At 44.7% G+C, this 5,810-nt stretch overlaps 1 protein-coding gene across 1 annotated transcript in view; it reads right to left on the bottom strand.

Moving 5' to 3' along the window:
- Nucleotides 1-184, bottom strand: part of PAAF1 (proteasomal ATPase associated factor 1) — a 67,211-nt gene extending 67,027 nt beyond the window's left edge. Inside the window, exon 1 of the mRNA XM_069070829.1 lies at nt 1-184. This exon is cut by the window's left edge and continues 108 nt beyond it. The gene's annotated coding sequence lies outside the window, so the exon portion shown is untranslated.
- Nucleotides 185-5,810: the final 5,626 nt, after the last annotated feature.

Genomic DNA, 5,810 nt, shown 5'->3' with positions numbered 1-5,810 from the left:
GAGCCGGACGGAAGGAGTGGGGGAAAGGGAGGTGGGGAAAAGGAAGAAGAGGAGGGGAAAGAAGAAGCGTAAATGAAGAGGGAAGAAAGGAGGGGAAAGGAGAAAAGGGGTGGGAAATGGTGGAAAGGGGCGGGGAAAGGACCGGAAATCAGCCAATGGTAGAGCAGCTCAGGCGCGAGAGCTCCGCAGGCTCGCGGGCACTAGGAAGGCGGGGAGTAAGGAGAAGGCGCGGGATCGCGCACGGAGGACGTGAACGCGGGAGCGAGCCCGCTCCTCTTCTCTCGCGTTGTTGCTTGGTGAGTGAGCGCCTGCGCGCTGCGCTTCCCTGACTGGGGGAGGGGGCAGACGTGCCGTGGAATCTGGGGTGGGAGTTGGGTTGCGTGGGCGGTGTGCGGAGGAAATAGTAACCTAGCTGAGCCGAGTTGGGGCCCTCCGCCCTTCCAAGCCCACCACGTCCATGAGGGATCCTCCCCTTTCCCCCAGCCCTGACGGCGGGTGCCCTTAGGTCATCGAGACCTTCCCCCCCCCCTCCCCATTGTCCCTGTGAGACACTGAGGCCCAAAGAGGGAAAGGGATAGGAGATTTGTATTTGTATTTGTATTCCCAGCTCACGGTACACAGTGCGTGGCACAAAGTAGGCGCTTAATAAAGGTTTGCTGTGGTTAGAGCCGAGCCTTGTTTTATAGGGGGGCAAAAAGTCACTTGCCCAAGGGTCTAAGGCCCTGAGCAGGAACTAGAACCCAGGGTTCTCTCCACTGTGCCACCTAGCTGCCTCTGGACAGGGTTATTCCGGCAGCTCCTTGGAGTTAGGAGGCTGCAAGGTGGCTCAGTGGATAGACAGCTCTCTGGGTGACCCTGGCAAGTCACTTCACCTCTCTTTGCCCCAGTTTCCTTATCTGTAAAATGGGGGTAGAAATAGCACTTACTTCCCAGGCTTGTTTTGAGAATCAAATGTGAGAGTATTTGTAAAGTGCCTATATTTGTAATAATAACAAATTTTATTCAGTAGTCATGTGTTAAAAAAAAAAAAGTAGTGTCCCTAACAGAAACAGAGAAGCCTACTCAAAGGGCATCCTAGGACAGAGGAAACAGAACCAGGAGCAGTGTGTGGGGCTTAACAGGAGGCAGCTCTCCTCTCTCAAGTCCTGAAATCGGAGCCACCCTACAGTGGAACAGGCTGCCCTGGATTCGCAGGCAGTAGGAAGTGTTCCAGCAGAAAATGACTGACTGACTTTGGGGGAACTTTTGCCTTAGGAAATAGGTTGCACTGGATGCCTAATGGAGCTAGAACTAGAGAGCTAGATGAACCCATCTGGGCCAATCCCCTCATTTTGCCAAAGAGGAGGCAGGCCCGGGAAAGGGACTTGCCTGAGGTCACTCAATTCAGCAGAGATGTTTATTAAGCACTTATTGTGGGCAAAGCAAATAGTGCCAGGCAGTAGGAATACAACAATGAAAAATGACAGTCCAGTTTCTCAAGGAATTAATAATCTTGAGCTATAGTAGTGTGGGGAATGACAACAATTTATACAGGGATACAATGTGAGGTCTAGACAAAGCACCCCAGGAAAATTTGAGAAGGAAGTTTTGGGATTGAGGAAGGCTTTTTGGAGGAAATGGCACCTGAGCTGAGTTTTGTAGGAAGGGAAGGATTCTGAATGGGGAAAGAAAGGGAAGGGAGCAAGCATTTATTATGTGCCTACTGTATGCCAGGTATCATGCTAAGTATTTTACAGTATTATGTCAGGATCTTCACAACATCCCTGGCAGATAATTACTGTTATTAGCGCCATTTTACAGTTGAGGACATGAGGCAGACTTCAGAAGTTAAGTAACTACTAAGTTTGTTGGGTCATATTTGAACTCCAGTCTTCCTGACTTCAGGTCCACCATTCTCTTCACTGTGCCACCTAGCTGCCTCATAATGGCAAGAGTTGAGAGACTACCTTCCAGGCATAGATTCAGGCACAGGGGCAGGAGAAAGCATGTTTGAGATCAAGCAACAAGCATTAATTAAAAGCTGCTTGTGTACCAGCCATTTTGTGAGACTTTGCCCTACAAAGAATGGCAAAACAACCATTGGTTTAGTTTGTCAGGATCATATACAAAGGGGAGGAATGTCCAGTAATATTGGAAAGGTAGGTTGGAGCCAGATTGTGGAAGGCCTAAAGTGTCAGGCAAAGGAGTTTGTATTTTGTCCTTGAGGAAATACGGAGTCATGAAAGTCACTTGAACAGCAAATTGACATGATCAGACCTGTGCCTTAGGAAGTCCCTTTTGGTAGCTACACAAAAAATGAATTGGTTAAAAAAACAGAGAGAGAGAGAGAGAGAGATTAGGAGCCAGGAGACCATTTAGCAAACTATTATGATGGTCGTAAAAGATGGTGAGAGCCTAAACTAGGAGAAAGGATGGAGGTGGACAAATGCAGGAGTTGTAGAGGGATGTGCTATAGGATTTAGCAGTTGACTGGAGGTGAGGGAGAAGGAACTCAAAGATAACACCCCACATTGGAATCTGATTGGGAGGATGGTATGATATCAACAGAAAGAAATTGGGAGGATGGGCAGGTTTAAGAAGAAAAATAATGAGTTCCATCTTGGATGTGTTGTTTGACATATTGGTGGGACATCTAATCTATCCAGCCGGTAACTTGAGATACAAAGGCGTTGTAGTTGAAGGGATGGTTTAGGGCTTGATGTATCAATTTAAGAGTTTTCTACATAGAAAAAAGTAATTGAACCCATAGGAGCAGGGGTCACCAGGGGAAGAAAAGAAAAGAGGGCCAAGGATGGAGGCTTAGTAGATACCTACATGTATAGAGCAAGAGTAGGACCATGAGGTATTTCTTCAGGGGAAGGGACTGAAGAGGGATTAGACAGGTAGGAGGAGCACCAAGAAGACCGAAGAGGGTCCAGACCGGAGTCATGGACAGTCTGCTAAAGCCTGTGCACCCCTATGTTCTTAATGCACAAAATAAAATAGAATTACAAAGGAAACCAATTGGATTGAAATAGAGTAACCAAACCCAGTTCCAGGGATCTAGGAGAGTATTGAAGGCTACAAAGCAGTTAGTACAGATATGGAGGGAGGAACTGGGACTCAATCTCAGGTTTCCTGAGTTCCAGTCCAAGACTGAAAAGCAGTGTGGGATGAGGACTAGATTTGAATTCAGGAAATCTGGGTTCTTGACTTGGCTCTATCACTAATATATTTGCAACTTTGAATAAGTTACTTCTCTAAACCTTTTCATCCCCTGTAAAATGGGGATAAGGATCCATTCCCTCCCTGTCTCATGGCACTGTTTTGAGATAACATGAGACTTTGCAAATTTGAAGTGCTTTTTGAATATGAATTATTGTTATTTCCACTTGGAGAATGCTTCCATTCCAGACAATAAGTGAAACAGTCAAGTTACATTAGATAATTAAGTACCTGTGGGAATAGTACAGATAGTACCAGGGATCAGCACAGTAAAAAGTCCTGGGTTGGAAGTCAGGTTGGAGACCTGGCTCATCCACTGATTCACTCAGTGGTCTTGGGTCTCTCTCTTTATGAGCCTCACAACTCACTCATTTCTGACATGCTGTGTCCTGAATCCTAAGGTCCTTTCCAGCTTCAACAGTCTACAGCCATACCTTTCTGTCTCATCCCAGGTTCACTCCACAAGATGGCATCTACTGCCCCTCAGGGTCACAACTGGACACGTTCTCAGCCAGCTGCAGATGAAGATAGTGAGGACCCCGTGGATCAGATGATCTCACGCACAGGCTGCATGGCCTCTCACCACGCTGTACAGGAGTGTATGGCTGAGCACCAAGACTGGAGAAAGTGCCAGGATCAAGTTAAGGCCTTCAGGGAGTGCATGAGCCATTACCAGAAGCACAGGCTGGAAGAGCTGCAGAGGAGGCAGAAGCAGGTCTCCACTGATGGCTGAGACACCCTGAGAACTAGCCTGAGGAAGGCTGAACACCCACCGAAACTCAGTATGACAGTAAGGAGCTGGGAAACAGAAGATCTGGACATGTGGAGGGTGCTCTTGGAGAAGACAACTCAGAACAGCCAATTCAATGCAACGCAAATTAACCAATGTTAATTAAGCAGATACAGAATACTTAGAATCCACTACTTAGACAAGGAAGGAGAGATGTGCTAAAGAGGCCTCTTAAACATTCCCACCCATACCATGTCCCTGTGACCAGGACTATGTTGATTCTTTGAAAATTTAAATGAGAAATAAATTTATAACCTAAAATCTCAGTTTTACTGATTCTTTTCTAATCTGAAAAGCAGAAAATGGGAGGAGGATTGTAAATTTTCCGTCTTTCATTCTAATTAATTTCACAATCATTTAGTAACTGCTATATACAAAGTACTGTTAGACGCTGGAGAAGTAAAACAGGTAGTTAAATCAGATTGCTTGCCCTCATGTAGATCATGCACAAATAAGGAAAATACACAATATCCCATGCAAATTGCATCAGAGAACATAAAACAAAGTACTGTTTGTTATTCTTGGAAGAAAAAAATTGTTGCTAACAACAAAGTGGGGAACAGGGAAAGGCTTCCTGGTAAGGGAAGCATTAGAATGGGTCTCATATAATAGGTAAATCTTAAAACACTTGAAGAGGGTGAGGGAGGGCATCCATAGGATTTAGGTATGATGTAATCCAACTTTGACATTTTACAAAGAAAGCATCAGGTTTGTAGGGGTTAAATGATTTGCCCAAAGTGACAACTAAAATTTGAACACAGGTTTCTGAATCTAAATCCAGGGTTTTTTTGATTCCATGATGACTTTTTAAAGATATGGAGAACAGCTGGGGAAAGAGATATGGGCAGGTACAGGGCATGGTGAAAAAGGCAAAGAATTATCCTGTTTGGTTAGAGTTTAGAGTGCATGAGGTGCATTAACATGAGATAAGCCCAGAAAAGTAGACTGGTACTAGATTAAAGGGTCTAGAATGCCAGGCAGAGCATTCTGAACATTTGTCAGGTAAGTGGGTGCCACTGATGGTTTTTGATCATAGGACCATAGATCTATCTCCAACCAATACCTCCATTTTCTCTCCTCTCACTTGACACTAAATCATTTGTTAACTGGTTTCTGACTTCCATTAGAAATTGAAAACTGTTCTTGTCAAAGTTATTGATGATCTTTTAAATACCAAATCTAATGGCTTCCTTTCAGTCCTGATCCTTCTTAACAATCTGCAACTTTTGACCCACTCCTTGGCACTTTTTCCCTTCAGGATTTTTCTGACATTGCTCTCACCTCCTTCTCCTATCAGACATCACTGAGTGTCCTTCAATGGTTCCTCATCCATGTCACATAAATGTGAGTGCTCCTGAAGGGTCTGTACCAGGCATTCTTGACATTCTGTCTCCCTTGGGGATCTTATCACTTCCCATGGATTTAATTACTATCTCTATAAAAGTGATTCTCATATATTTATCCAGTCCTAATGTCTCTCCTGAACTCGTCTCATATTAGCAATTGCCTATTAGACATCTTGAACTGGATGTTCCATATAGATAGCTAAAACTCAGTATGCCCCAAAATGAACTCATGTTTCTCCCCAAATTCTTCTATCTTTCAGACTTCCCTGTTACTGTCAAGTTCTCCATTATCCGGGCTCACAAGCTCCTTACCTATCTTGAACTCATTCCACATAACCAATCTGCTGCCAAATCTTATTTCTACTCGCTCTCATTGACATCACCTCCTCTCACTTCACAAAGCCCTCATCACTTCTAGTCAGGACTATTGCAATAATCTTCTGGGTGGTCTCCCTGCTGCAAGTCTCACC

Source organism: Petaurus breviceps, unplaced genomic scaffold, assembly GCF_028583685.1.
Source record: "Petaurus breviceps papuanus isolate PSGF00001 unplaced genomic scaffold, PetGlider_PUasm1.0 90823, whole genome shotgun sequence".
Taxonomy (NCBI): domain Eukaryota; kingdom Metazoa; phylum Chordata; class Mammalia; order Diprotodontia; family Petauridae; genus Petaurus; species Petaurus breviceps.
The sequence above is the reverse complement of the archived record's forward strand: the minus strand, read 5'-3'. Positions and strand labels throughout refer to the sequence as shown.